The following is a 17,351-nucleotide window of genomic DNA, read 5'->3' as shown; positions in this document are numbered from 1 at the left end:
CGCGCTTCCGCTGGGCGCGCGGCCGCCGCTTCCGGGCGGGAAAGAGGAGCCCCCCCCTAGCCGTGTGTCAGTGGCGGAGCTCCGGAGCCGGCCTGTGTGGGCGGCCGGGGGGAGGCGGCCTCTCTCCTGACAGAGACATGTTTGATTCTGCTGAGTCACCCGCCCGTCTCTGAGGCGCTCGGCGGACGTGTCCAACTGCGGGGAGGGGGAGGAGGAGGGGAAGCGCCAACGCCTTAGCAACAACACGCTGATTGGCTGGCGCGCCGCAGCGGGAACGGGAGAGGGACGCACGCCATTGGCTGAGCCGAGCCAGGGACTCCGCGAGGCAGCAGCTGAGAGAGCAGCACAGCCATCCCATACCAGGCTATGCAGCTGCCGGGGGGACTACATGTACCAGCATGCTGCGGGGCACACAGCTGGAGGCGCCGCCCCCTCTGCACTATACACTATAACCCCTGCACACCACTATACCAGCTATATATACTGCACACCATATACTGACACTATACACCACAATCCCAGCATTATATACTGTACCCTGCACACCACTATACCACCTATATATATACTGTATACCATACTGACACCACAAGCCTAACATTCACTATATACCCTGCACACCACTATACCACCTATATATACACTGTACACCATATACTGACACTATACACCACAATCCCAGCATTTACTATATACCCTGCACACCACTATACCACCTATATATACTGCACACCATATACTGACACTATACACCACAATCCCAGCATTCACTATAACCCCTGCACACCACTATACCACCTATATATACTGCACACCATATACTGACACTATACACCACAATCCCAGCATTTACTATATACCCTGCACACCACTATACCACCTATATATACTGCACACCATATACTGACACTATACACCACAATCCCAGCATTATATACTGTACCCTGCACACCACTATACCACCTATATATATATATATATACTGTATACCATATACTGACACCACAAGCCCAACATTCACTATATACCCTGCACACCACTATACCACCTATATATACACTGTACACCATATACTGACACTATACACCACAATCCCAGCATTCACTATAACCCCTGCACACCACTATACCAGTTATATATACTGCACACCATATACTGACACTATACACCACAATCCCAGCATTCACTATATACCCTGCACACCACTATACCACCTATATATACACTGTGCACCATATACTGACACTATACACCACAATCCCAGCATTCACTATATACCCTGCACACCACTATACCACCTATATATACACTGTGCACCATATACTGACACTATACACCACAATCCCAGCATTCACTATATACCCTGTACACCACTATACCACCTATATATACACTGTACACCATATACTGACACTATACACCACAATCCCAGCATTCACTATATACCCTGCACACCACTATACCAGCTATATATACTGCACACCATATACTGACACTATACACCACCATCCCAGCATTCACTATAACCTCTGCACACCACTATACCAGTTATATATACTGCACACCATATACTTACACTATACACCATAATCCCAGCATTCACTATATACCCTGCACACCACTATACCACCTATATATACAGCACACCATATACTGACACTATACACCACAATCCCAACATTCACTATAACCCCCGCACACCACTATACCACCTATATATATACTGCACACCATATACTGACACTATACACCTTAATCCCAGCATTATATACTGTACCCTGCACACCACAAACTGACACTATACACCATAATACCAGCATTATATACTGTACCCTGCACACCATTTACTGACACTGTACACCATAATCCCAACATTCACTATATCCCCTGCACACCACTATACCAACTATATGTACTGTACCCTGCACACCATATACTGACACTATACACCACAATCCCCATATTATATACTGTACCCTGCACACCATACACCACAATCCCAACATTCACACCACTATACTGACACTGCATACACCACATGTCCCCTGCGTGCCATATACTGACACTGCATACACCACATGTCCCCTGCGTGCCATATACTGACACTGCATACACCATATGTCCCCTGCGTGCCATATACTGACACTGCATGCACCATATGTCCCCTGCGTGCCATATACTGACACTGCATGCACCATATGTCCCCTGCGTGCCATATACTGACACTGCATGCACCATATGTCCCCTGCGTGACATACTGACACTGCATACACCATATGTCCCCTACGCACCATATTCTGACACTGCATACACCATATATCCCCTACGCACCATATACTAACACTGCATACACCATATGTCCCCTACGCACCATATACGGACACTGCATACACCAGATGTTCCCTACGCACCATATACTGACACTGCATACACCAGATGTCCCCTACGCACCATATATTGACACTGCATACACCAGATGTCCCCTACGCACCATATATTGACACTGCATACACCATATGTCCCCTACACACCATATACTGACACTGCATAGTGCATACACCATATGTCCCCTACGTGCCATATACTGACACTGCATACACCATATGTGCCCTGTGTGCCATATACTGACACTGCATACACCATATGTCCCGTGTGCCATATACTGACACTGCATACACCATATGTCCCCTACACACCATATACTGACACTGCATACACCATATGTGCCCTGTGTGCCATATACTGACACTGCATACACCATATGTCCCGTGTGCCATATACTGACACTGCATACACCATATGTCCCCTACACACCATATACTGACACTGCATACACCATATGTCCCCTACGTGCCATATACTGACACTGCATACACCATATGTCCCCTACGTGCCATATACTGACACTGCATACACCATTTGCCCCCTGTGTGCCATATACTGACACTACATACACCATATGTGCCCTGTGTGCCATATACTGACACTGCATACACCATATGTCCCCTATGTGCCATATACTGATACTGCATACACCATATGTCCCCTACACACCATATACTGACACTGCATACACCATATGTTCCCTGCGTGCCATATACTGACACTGCATACACCATATGTCCCCTACACACCATATACTGACACTGCATACACCATATGTCCCCTACGTGCCATATACTGACACTGCATACACCATATGTCCCCTACGTGCCATATACTGACACTGCATACACCATGTCCCCTGCACACCATATACGGACACTGCAAAGTAAGCGCTGACTGTACATATACCAGCACTGATCGCTGAGCACAGACTATACCTCATATGCCAGCACTGTGAGCCGAGCACTTACTGTACATCATATACCAGCACTGATCGCTGAGCACAGACTATACCTCATATGCCAGCACTGACTGTACATCATACCAGCACTGAGAGCCCAGCACTAACTGTACATCATATACCAGCACTGACAGCCCAACAGTGACTGTACCTCATATACCAGCACTGACTGTACCTCATATACCAGCACTGACAGCCCAACAGTGACTGTACATCATATACCAGCACTGTGAGCAGAGCACTGACTGATCATCATATACCAGCACTGAGAACCCAGCACAGACTACATCATATACCAGCAGTGACTGCACATCATATACCAGTACATCATATACCCGCACAGACTGCACATCATATACCAGCACTGGGAGCCCAGCACTGACTGTACTTCATATACCAGCACTGACTGTACATCATCTAACAGCACTAAGAGCCCAGCACTGACTGTACCTCATATACCAGCACTGAGAGCCGAGCACTGACTGTACATCATATACCAGTACTGACTGTACCTCATACCAGCACTGAGAGCCGAGCACTGACTGTACATCATATACCAGTACTGACTGTACCTCATACCAGCACTGAGAGCCGAGCACTGACTGTACATCATATACCAGTACTGACTGTACATATACCAGCACAGAGCCCAGCACTGACTGTACCTCCTATACCAGCACTGACAGCCCAGCACTGACTGTACATCATATACCAGCACTGAGAGCCCAGCACTCACTGTACATCATATACCAACACTGACTGTACATCATATACCAGCACTGACTGTACATCATATACCAGCACTGAGAGCCGAGCACTGACTGTACATCATATACCAGCACTGAGAGCCCAGCACTGACTACATCATATACCAGCACTGACTGTACATCATATACCAGCACTGACAGCCGAGCACTGACTGTACATCATATACCAGCACTGACAGCCGAGCACTGACTGTACATCATATACCAGCATTGAGAGCCCAGCACTGACTGTACATCATATACCAGCACTGAGAGCCCAGCATTGACTGTACATCACACCAGCACTGACTGTACATCATATACCAGCACTGAGAGCCCAGCATTGACTGTACATCATATACCAGCACTGACTGTACATCATACACCAGCACTGACTGTACATCATACACCAGCACTGACTGTACATCATAAACCAGCACTGAGAGCCGAGCACTGACTGTACATCATATACCAGCACTGACAGCCGAGCACTGACTGTACATCATATACCAACACTGACTGTACATCATATACCAGCACTGACTGTACATCATACCAGCACTGAGAGCCCAGCACTGACTGTACATCATATACCAACACTGACTGTACATCATATACCAGCACTGACTGTACATCATAAACCAGCACTGAGAGCCGAGCACTGACTGTACATCATATACCAGCACTGAGAGCCGAGCACTGACTGTACATCATATACCAGCACTGAGAGCCGAGCACTGACTGTACATCATATACCAGCACTGACAGCCGAGCACTGACTGTACATCATACCAGCACTGAGAGCCCAGCACTGACTGTACATCATACCAGCACTGAGAGCCCAGCACTGACTGTACATCATATACCAGCACTGACTGTACATCATAAACCAGCACTGAGAGCCGAGCACTGACTGTACATCATATACCAGCACTGAGAGCCCAGCACTGACTGTACATCATATACCAACACTGACTGTACATCATATACCAGCACTGAGAGCCGAGCACTGACTGTACATCATATACCAGCACTGACAGCCGAGCACTGACTGTACATCATACCAGCACTGAGAGCCCAGCACTGACTGTACATCATACCAGCACTGAGAGCCCAGCACTGACTGTACATCATATACCAGCACTGACTGTACATCATAAACCAGCACTGAGAGCCGAGCACTGACTGTACATCATATACCAGCACTGAGAGCCCAGCACTGACTGTACATCATATACCAGCACTGACTGTACATCATATACCAGCACTGAGAGCACAGCACTGACTGTACATCATAAACCAGCACTGAGAGCCGAGCACTGACTGTACATCATAAACCAGCACTGAGAGCCGAGCACTGACTGTACATCATACCAGCACTGAGAGCCGAGCACTGACTGTACATCATATACCAGCACTGACTGTACATCATATACCAGCACTGACTGTACATCATATACCAGCAAAGACTGTACATCATGTACCAGCACTGAGAGCCCAGCACTCACTGTACATCATATACCAACACTGACTGTACATCATATACCAGCACTGACTGTACATCATATACCAGCACTGACTGTACATCATATACCAGCACTGAGAGCCGAGCACTGACTGTACCTCATATACCAGCACTGAGAGCAGAGCACTGACTGATCATCATATACCAGCACTGACAGCCGAGCACTGACTGTACATCATACCAGCACTGAGAGCCCAGCACTGACTGTACATCATACCAGCACTGAGAGCCCAGCACTGACTGTACATCATATACCAACACTGACTGTACATCATATACCAACACTGACTGTACATCATACCAGCACTGACTGTACATCATATACCAGCACTGAGAGCTGAGCACTGACACTGAGAGCTCAGCACTGACTGTACGTCATATCAGCACTGACAACCGAGCACTGACTGTACATCATATACCAACACTGAGAGCTGAGCACTGACAGTACATCATATACCAGAACTAACCGCCGAGCAGACTGTACCTCATATGCCAGCACTGAGAGCACAGCACTGACTGTACATCATACACCAGCACTGAGAGCACAGCACTGACTGTACATCATACGCCAGCACTGAGAGCACAGCACTGACTGTACATCATACACCAGCACTGAGAGCACAGCACTGACTGTACATCATACACCAGCACTGAGAGCTTAGCACTGACAGTACATCATATACCAGCACTGACTGTACATCATATACCAGCACTGAGAGCTTAGCACTGACAGTAAATCATATACCAGCACTGACTGTAAATCATATACCAGCACTGACTGTACATCATATACCAGCACTGACTGTACATCATATACCAGCACTGAGAGCTCAGCACTGACTGTACATCATATACCAACACTGACTGTACATCATACCAGCACTGAGCTCAGCACTGACTGTACATCATGTACCAGCAATGACTGTACCTCATATACCAGCACTGAGAGCTTAGCACTGACAGTAAATCATATACCAGCACTGACTGTAAATCATATACCAGCACTGACTGTACCTCATATACCAGCACTGACTGTACACCATATACCAGCACTGAGAGCCCAGCACTGACTGTACATCATATACCAACGCTGAGGGACCAGCACTGACTGTACATCATATACCAGCACTGTGAGCAGAGCACTGACTGTACCTCATACCAGCACTGAAAGCCCAGCACTCAGTGTACATCATATACCAGCACTGAGAGCCGAGCATTGACTGTACATCATATACCAGCATTGAGAGCCCAGCACTGACTGTACCTCATATACCAGCACTGAGAGCCCAGCACTGACTGATCATCATATACCAGCACAGAGCCCAGCACTGACTGTACCTCATACCAGCACAGAGCACAGCACTGACTGATCATCATATACCAGCACAGAGCCCAGCACTGACTGTACATCCTACAAGCACTGAGAGCCCCGCACTGACTGTACATCATATACCAGCACTGACTGTACCTCATATACCAGTGAGCCGAGCAGTGACATCATAAACCAGCTCTGAGAGCCGAGCACTGACTACATCATGTACCAGCACAGAGCCCAGCACTACAGAATAGGATATGCCATTACACTGCCTACCAGGGTCTGCACTGTACCCCCATACAGCATTACAGAATATTATATACCATTACACTGCCTACCAGGGTCTGCACTGTACCCCCATACAGCATTACGGAATAGGATATGCCATTACACAGCCTACCAGGGTCTGCACTGTACCACCATACAGCATTACGGAATAGGATATGCCATTACACTGCCTACCAGGGTCTGCACTGTACCACCATACAGCATTACGGAATAGGATATGCCATTACACAGCCTACCAGGGTCTGCACTGTACCCCCATACAGCATTACAGAATATTATATACCATTACACTGCCTACCAGGGTCTGCACTGTACCACCATACAGCATTACGGAATAGGATATGCCATTACACTGCCTACCAGGGTCTGCACTGTACCCCCATACAGCATTACAGAATATTATATACCATTACACTGCCTACCAGGGTCTGCACTGTACCACCATACAGCATTACGGAATAGGATATGCCATTACACTGCCTACCAGGGTCTGCACTGTACCACCATACAGCACTACAGAATAGGATATGCCATTACACAGCCTACCAGGGTCTGCACTGGACCCTCATACAGCGTTACGGAAAAGGTTATGCTATTACACAGCCTACCAGGGTCTGCACTGGACCCCCATACAGCATTACGGAATAGGATATGCCATTACACTGCCTACCAGGGTCTGCACTGGACCCTCATACAGCGTTACGGAAAAGGTTATGCTATTACACAGCCTACCAGGGTCTGCACTGGACCCCCATACAGCGTTACGGAATAGGATATGCCATTACACTGCCTACCAGGGTCTGCACTGTACCCCCATACAGCATTACGGAATAGGATACGCCATTACACAGCCTACCAGGGTCTGCACTGTACCCCCATACAGCATTACTGAATAGGATATGCCATTACACTGCCTACCAGGGGTCTGCACTGTACCCCCATACAGCATTACGGAATAGGATATGCCATTACACAGCCTACCAGGGTCTGCACTGCACCCCCATACAGCATTACAGAATAGGATATGCCATTACACAGCCTACCAGGGGTCTGCACTGTACCCCCATACAGCATTACAGAATAGGATATGCCATTACACAGCCTACCAGGGTCTGCACTGCACCCCCATACAGCATTACGGAATAGGATATGCCATTACGCAGCCTACCAGGGTCTGCACTGTACCCCCATACAGCATTACAGAATAGGATATGCCATTACACAGCCTACCAGGGTCTGCACTGTACCCCCATACAGTATTACGGAATAGGATATGCCATTACAGAGCCTACCAGGGTCTGCACTGTACCCCCATACAGCATTACAGAATAGGATATGCCATTACACAGCCTACCAGGGTCTGCACTGTACCCCCACACAGCATTAGAGAATAGGATATGCCATTACACAGACTACCAGGGTCTGCACTGTACCCCCCATACAGCATTACAGAATAGGATATGCCATTACACTGCCTACCAGGGTCTGCACTGTACCCCCATACAGCATTACGGAATAGGATACGCCATTACAGAGCCTACCAGGGTCTGCACTGTACCCCCATACAGCATTACGGAATAGGATATGCCATTACACTGCCTACCAGGGTCTGCACTGTACCCCCATACAGCATTACGGAATAGGATATACCATTACACAGCCTACCAGGGTCTGCACTGTACCCCCATACAGCATTACAGAATAGGATATACCATTACACAGACTACCAGGGTCTGCACTGTACCCCCTTACAGCATTACGGAATAGGATATGCCATTACACAGCCTACCAGGGTCTGCACTGTACCCCCATACAGCATTACGGAATAGGATATGCCATTACACAGCCTACCAGGGTCTGCACTGTACCCCCATACAGCATTACAGAATAGGATATGCTATTACACAGCCTACCAGGGGTCTGCACTGTACCCCCATACAGCATTACAGAATAGGATATGCCATTACACAGCCTACCAGGGTCTGCACTGTACCCCCATACAGCAGTACAGAATAGGCTATGCCATTACACTGCCTACCAGGGTCAGCACTGTACCCCCATACAGCAGTACAGAATAGGATATGCCATTACACAGCCTACCAGGGTCTGCACTGTACCCCCATATAGCATTACGGAATAGGATATGCCATTACACAGCCTACCAGGGTCAGCACTGTACCCCCCATACAGCATTACGGAATAGGATATGCCATTACACTTCCTACCAGGTTCTGCACTGTACCCCCATACAGCATTACGGAATAGGATATGCCATTACACAGCCTACCAGGGTCTGCACTGTACCCCCATACAGCATTACGGAATAGGATATGCCATTACACTGCCTACCAGGGTCTGCACTGTACCCCCCATACAGCATTACGGAATAGGATATGCCATTACACTGCCTACCAGGGTCTGCACTGTACCCCCCATATACAGCATTACGGAATAGGATATGCCATTACACTGCCTACCAGGGTCAGCACTGTACCCCCCATACAGCATTACGGAATAGGATATGCCATTACACTGCCTACCAGGGTCAGCACTGTACCCCCCATACAGCATTACGGAATAGGATATGCCATTACACTGCCTACCAGGGTCTGCACTGTACCCCCCATACAGCATTACGGAATAGGATATGCCATTACACTGCCTACCAGGGTCTGCACTGCACCCCCCATACAGCATTACGGAATAGGATATGCCATTACACTGCCTACCAGGGTCTGCACTGTACCCCCCATACAGCATTACGGAATAGGATATGCCAATACACTGCCTACCAGGGTCTGCACTGTACCCCCCATACAGCATTACGGAATAGGATATGCCATTACACTGCCTACCAGGGTCTGCACTGCACCCCCCATACAGCATTACGGAATAGGATATGCCATTACACTGCCTACCAGGGTCTGCACTGTACCCCCCATACAGCATTACGGAATAGGATATGCCATTACACTGCCTACCAGGGTCTGCACTGTACCCCCCATACAGCATTACGGAATAGGATATGCCATTACACTGCCTACCAGGGTCTGCACTGCACCCCCCATACAGCATTACGGAATAGGATATGCCATTACACAGCCTACCAGGGGTCTGCACTGTACCCCCCATACAGCATTACAGAATAGGCTATGCCATTACGCAGCCTACCAGGGTCTGCACTGTACCCCCATACAGCATTACGGAATAGGATACGCCATTACACAGCCTACCAGGGGTCTGCACTGTACCCCCATATACAGCATTACGGAATAGGATATGCCATTACGCAGCCTACCAGGGTCTGCACTGTACCCCCATACAGCGTTACGGAATAGGATATGCCATTACACAGCCTACCAGGGGTCTGCACTGCACCCCCATACAGCATTACGGAATAGGATATGCCATTACACAGCCTACCAGGGTCTGCACTGTACCCCCATACAGCATTACGGAATAGGATATGCCATTACACAGCCTACCAGGGGTCTGCACTGCACCCCCATACAGCATTACGGAATAGGATATGCCATTACACAGCCTACCAGGGTCTGCACTGTACCCCCATACAGCATTACAGAATAGGATATGCCATTACACAGCCTACCAGGGTCTGCACTGTACCCCCATACAGCATTACAGAATAGGATATACCATTACACAGACTACCAGAGTCTGCACTGTACCCCCATACAGCATTACGGAATAGGATATGCCATTACACAGCCTACCAGGGGTCTGCACTGTACCCCCATACAGCATTACAGAATAGGATATGCCATTACACTGCCTACCAGGGTCTGCACTGTACCCCCATACAGCATTACGGAATAGGATATGCCATTACACTGCCTACCAGGGTCTGCACTGTACCCCCATACAGCATTACGGAATAGGATATGCCATTACACTGCCTACCAGGGTCTGCACTGTACCCCCATACAGCATTACAGAATAGGATATACCATTACACAGACTACCAGGGTCTGCACTGTACCCCCATACAGCATTACAGAATAGGATATGCTATTACACAGCCTACCAGGGGTCTGCACTGTACCCCCATACAGCATTACAGAATAGGATATGCCATTACACAGCCTACCAGGGTCTGCACTGTACCCCCATACAGCAGTACAGAATAGGATATGCCATTACACTGCCTACCAGGGTCAGCACTGTACCCCCATACAGCAGTACAGAATAGGATATGCCATTACACTTCCTACCAGGTTCTGCACTGTACCCCCATACAGCATTACGGAATAGGATATGCCATTACACAGCCTACCAGGGTCTGCACTGTACCCCCATACAGCATTACGGAATAGGATATGCCATTACACTGCCTACCAGGGTCAGCACTGTACCCCCCATACAGCATTACGGAATAGGATATGCCATTACACTGCCTACCAGGGTCTGCACTGTACCCCCCATACAGCATTACGGAATAGGATATGCCATTACACAGCCTACCAGGGGTCTGCACTGTACCCCCATACAGCATTACGGAATAGGATACGCCATTGCACTGTACCCCCATACAGCATTACGGAATAGGATATGCCATTACACAGCCTACCAGGGGTCTGCACTGTACCCCCCATACAGCATTACGGAATAGGATATGCCATTACGCAGCCTACCAGGGTCTGCACTGTACCCCCATACAGCATTACGGAATAGGATACGCCATTACGCAGCCTACCAGGGTCTGCACTGTACCCCCATACAGCAGTACAGAATAGGATATGCCATTACGCAGCCTACCAGGGTCTGCACTGTACCCCCATACAGCATTACGGAATAGGATATGCCATTACACAGCCTACCAGGGTCTGCACTGTACCCCCATACAGCATTACAGAATAGGATATGCCAATTCACTGCCTACCAGGGTCTGCACTGTACCCCCATACAACATTACAGAATAGGATATGCCATTACACAGCCTACCAGGGTCTGCACTGTACCCCCATACAGCATTACAGAATAGGATATGCCATTACACAGCCTACCAGGGTCTGCACTGTACCACCATACAGCATTACGGAATAGGATATGTCATTACACTGCCTACCAGGGTCTGCACTGTACCCCCATACAGCATTACAGAATAGGATATGCCATTACACTGCCTACCAGGGTCTGCACTGTACCCCCATACAGCATTACAGAATAGGATATGCCATTACACAGCCTACCAGGGTCTGCACTGTACCCCCATACAGCATTAGAGAATAGGATATGCTATTACACAGCCTACCAGGGTCTGCACTGTACCCCCATACAGCAGTACAGAATAGCATATACCATTACAGAGCCTACCAGGGTCTGCACTGCACCCCCATACAGCATTACGGAATAGGATATGCCATTACACAGCCTACCAGGGTCTGCACTGTACCCCCATACAGCAGTACAGAATAGGATATGCCATTACACAGCCTACCAGGGGTCTGCACTGTACCCCCATACAGCATTACAGAATAGGATATGCCATTACACAGCCTACCAGGGTCTGCACTGCACCCCCATACAGCATTACAGAATAGGATATGCCATTACACTGCCTACCAGGGTCTGCACTGTACCCCCATACAGCATTACGGAATAGGATATGCCATTACACTGCCTACCAGGGTCTGCACTGTACCCCCATACAGCATTACGGAATAGGATATACCATTACACAGACTACCAGGGTCTGCACTGTACCCCCATACAGCATTACAGAATAGGATATGCCATTACACAGCCTACCAGGGTCTGCACTGTACCCCCATACAGCATTACGGAATAGGATATGCCATTACACAGCCTACCAGGGTCTGCACTGTACCCCCATACAGCATTACGGAATAGGATATGCCATTACACAGCCTACCAGGGTCTGCACTGTACCCCCATACAGCATTATGGAATAGGATATACCATTACACAGCCGACCAGGGTCTGCACTGTACCCCCATACAGCATTACAGAATAGGATATGCTATTACACAGCCTACCAGGGGTCTGCACTGTACCCCCATACAGCATTACGGAATAGGATATGCCATTACACTGCCTACCAGGGTCTGCACTGCACCCCCATACAGCATTACAGAATAGGATATGCCATTACACTGCCTACCAGGGTCTGCACTGTACCCCCATACAGCATTACAGAATAGGCTATGCCATTACACAGCCTACCAGGGGTCTGCACTGTACCCCCATACAGCATTACGGAATAGGATATGCCATTACACTGCCTACCAGGGTCTGCACTGCACCCCCATACAGCATTACGGAATAGGATATGCCATTACACAGCCTACCAGGGTCTGCACTGTACCCCCATACAGCATTACAGAATAGGATATGCCATTACACAGCCTACCAGGGTCTGCACTGTACCCCCATACAGCATTACAGAATAGGATATGCCATTACACAGCCTACCAGGGGTCTGCACTGTACCCCCATACAGCATTACAGAATAGGATATGCCATTACACAGCCTGCACTGCACCCCCATACAGCATTACAGAATAGGATATGCCATTACACTGCCTACCAGGGTCTGCACTGTAGCCCCATACAGCATTACGGAATAGGATATGCCATTACAGAGCCTACCAGGGTCTGCACTGTACCCCCATACAGCATTACGGAATAGGATATGCCATTACACTGCCTACCAGGGTCTGCACTGTACCCCCATACAGCATTACAGAATAGGATATGCTATTACACAGCCTACCAGGGGTCTGCACTGCACCCCCATACAGCATTACAGAATAGGCTATGCCATTACACAGCCTACCAGGGTCTGCACTGTACCCTATACAGCATTACAGAATAGGATATGCCATTACACTGCCTACCAGGGTCTGCACTGTACCCCCATACAGCATTACGGAATAGGATATGCCATTACACTGCCTACCAGGGTCTGCACTGCACCCCCATACAGCATTACAGAATAGGATATGCCATTACACAGCCTACCAGGGTCTGCACTGTACCACCATACAGCATTACGGAATAGGATATGCCATTACACAGCCTACCAGGGTCTGCACTGCACCCCCATACAGCATTACAGAATAGGATATGCTATTACACAGCCTACCAGGGTCTGCACTGCACCCCCATACAGCATTACAGAATAGGATATGCCATTACACTGCCTACAAGGGTCTGCACTGTACCCCCATACAGCATTACGGAATAGGATATGCCATTACACTGCCTACCAGGGTCTGCACTGCACCCCCATACAGCATTACAGAATAGGATATGCTATTACACAGCCTACCAGGGTCTGCACTGTACCCCCATACAGCATTATGGAATAGGATATACCATTACACAGCCGACCAGGGTCTGCACTGTACCCCCATACAGCATTACGGAATAGGATATGCCATTACACAGCCTACCAGGGTCTGCACTGCACCCCCATACAGCATTACGGAATAGGATATGCCATTACACTGCCTACCAGGGTCTGCACTGTACCCCCATACAGCATTACGGAATAGGATATGCCATTACACAGCCTACCAGGGTCTGCACTGTACCCCCATACAGCATTACAGAATAGGATATGCCATTACGCAGCCTACCAGGGTCTGCACTGTACCCCCATACAGCATTACAGAATAGGATATGCCATTACGCAGCCTACCAGGGTCTGCACTGTACCCCCATACAGCATTACGGAATAGGATACACCATTACACAGCCTACCAGGGTCTGCACTGTACCCCCATACAGCATTACGGAATAGGATATGCCATTACACAGCCTACCAGGGTCTGCACTGTACCCCCATACAGCATTACGGAATAGGATATGCCATTACACTGCCTACCAGGGTCTGCACTGTACCCCCATACAGCATTACGGAATAGGATATGCCATTACACTGCCTACCGGGATCTGCACTGTACCCCCATACAGCATTACAGAATAGGATATGCCATTACACAGCCTACCAGGGTCTGCACTGTACCCCCATACAGCATTACGGAATAGGATATGCCATTACACAGCCTACCAGGGTCTGCACTGTACCCCCATACAGCATTACAGAATAGGATATGCCATTACACTGCCTACCAAGGTCTGCACTGTACCCCCATACAGCATTACGGAATAGGATATGCCATTACACAGACTACCAGGGTCTGCACTGTACCCCCATACAGCATTACGGAATAGGATATGCCATTACACAGCCTACCAAGGTCTGCACTGTACCCCCATACAGCATTACGGAATAGGATATGCCATTACACAGCCTACCAGGGTCTGCACTGTACCGCCATACAGCATTACGGAATAGGATATGCCATTACACAGCCTACCAGGGTCTGCACTGTACCCCCATACAGCATTACGGAATAGGATATGCCATTACACAGCCTACCAGGGTCTGCACTGTACCCCCATACAGCATTACGGAATAGGATATGCTATTACACAGCCTACCAGGGTCTGCACTGTAACCCCCATACAGCATTACGGAATAGGATATGCCATTACACAGCCTACCAGGGTCTGCACTGTACCGCCATACAGCATTACGGAATAGGATATGCCATTACACAGCCTACCAGGGTCTGCACTGTACCCCCATACAGCATTACGGAATAGGATATGCCATTACACAGCCTACCAGGGTCTGCACTGTAACCCTCATACAGCATTACGGAATAGGATATACCATTACACAGCCTACCAGAGTCTGCACTGTACCCCCATACAGCATTACGGAATAGGATATGCCATTACAGAGCCTACCAGGGTCTGCACTGTACCCCCATACAGCATTACAGAATAGGATATACCATTACACTGCCTACCAGGGTCTGCACTGTACCACCATACAGCATTACGGAATAGGATATGCCATTACACTGCCTACCAGGGTCTGCACTGTACCACCATACAGCATTACGGAATAGGATATGCCATTACACTGCCTACCAGGGTCTGCACTGTACCCCCATACAGCATTACGGAATAGGATATGCCATTTCACTGCCTACCAGGGGTCTGCACTGTACCCCCATACAGCATTACGGAATAGGATATGCCATTACACTGCCTACCAGGGTCTGCACTGTACCCCCATACAGCATTACGGAATAGGATATGCCATTACACAGCCTACCAGGGTCTGCACTGTACCCCCATACAGCATTACGGAATAGGATATGCCATTACACAGCCTACCAGGGTCTGCACTGTACCCCCATACAGCATTACGGAATAGGATATGCCATTACATAGCCTACCAGGGTCTGCACTGTACCCCCATACAGCATTACGGAATAGGATATGCCATTACACAGCCTACCAGGGTCTGCACTGTACCCCCATACAGCATTACAGAATAGGATATGCCATTACACAGCCTACCAGGGTCTGCACTGTACCCCCATACAGCATTACAGAATAGGATATGCCATTACACAGCCTACCAGGGTCTGCACTGTACCCCCATACAGCGTTACGGAATAGGATATGCCATTACACAGCCTACCAGGGTCTGCACTGTACCCCCATACAGCATTACGGAATAGGATATGCCATTACAGAGCCTACCAGGGTCTGCACTGTACCACCATACAGCATTACGGAATAGGATATGCCATTACACAGCCTACCAGGGTCTGCACTGTACCCCCATACAGCATTACGGAATAGGATATGCCATTACACAGCCTACCAGGGTCTGCACTGTACCCCCATACAGCATTACTGAATAGGATATGCCATTACACAGCCTACCAGGGTCTGCACTGTACCCCCATACAGCATTACGGAATAGGATATGCCATTACACAGCCTACCAGGGTCTGCACTGTACCCCCATACAGCATTACGGAATAGGATATGCTATTACACAGCCTACCAGGGTCTGCACTGTAACCCTCATACAGCATTACGGAACAGGATATGCCATTACACAGCCTACCAGGGTCTGCACTGTACCCCCATACAGCATTACAGAATAGGATATGCCATTACGCAGCCTACCAGGGTCTGCACTGTACCCCCCATACAGCATTACGGAATAGGATATGCCATTACACTGCCTACCAGGGTCTGCACTGCACCCCCATA

At 48.7% G+C, this 17,351-nt stretch overlaps 1 protein-coding gene across 1 annotated transcript in view; it reads right to left on the bottom strand.

Moving 5' to 3' along the window:
* LOC137521973 (dual specificity tyrosine-phosphorylation-regulated kinase 1B-like) overlaps window positions 1–17,351 on the bottom strand; it is a 152,671-nt gene that overhangs the window by 72,185 nt on the left and 63,135 nt on the right. The window lies entirely within an intron of this gene.

This window comes from Hyperolius riggenbachi, chromosome 6 (genome assembly GCF_040937935.1).
Source record: "Hyperolius riggenbachi isolate aHypRig1 chromosome 6, aHypRig1.pri, whole genome shotgun sequence".
In the NCBI taxonomy this organism is placed as follows: Eukaryota; Metazoa; Chordata; class Amphibia; order Anura; family Hyperoliidae; genus Hyperolius; species Hyperolius riggenbachi.
This window is presented reverse-complemented; position numbering and strand designations above follow the sequence as displayed.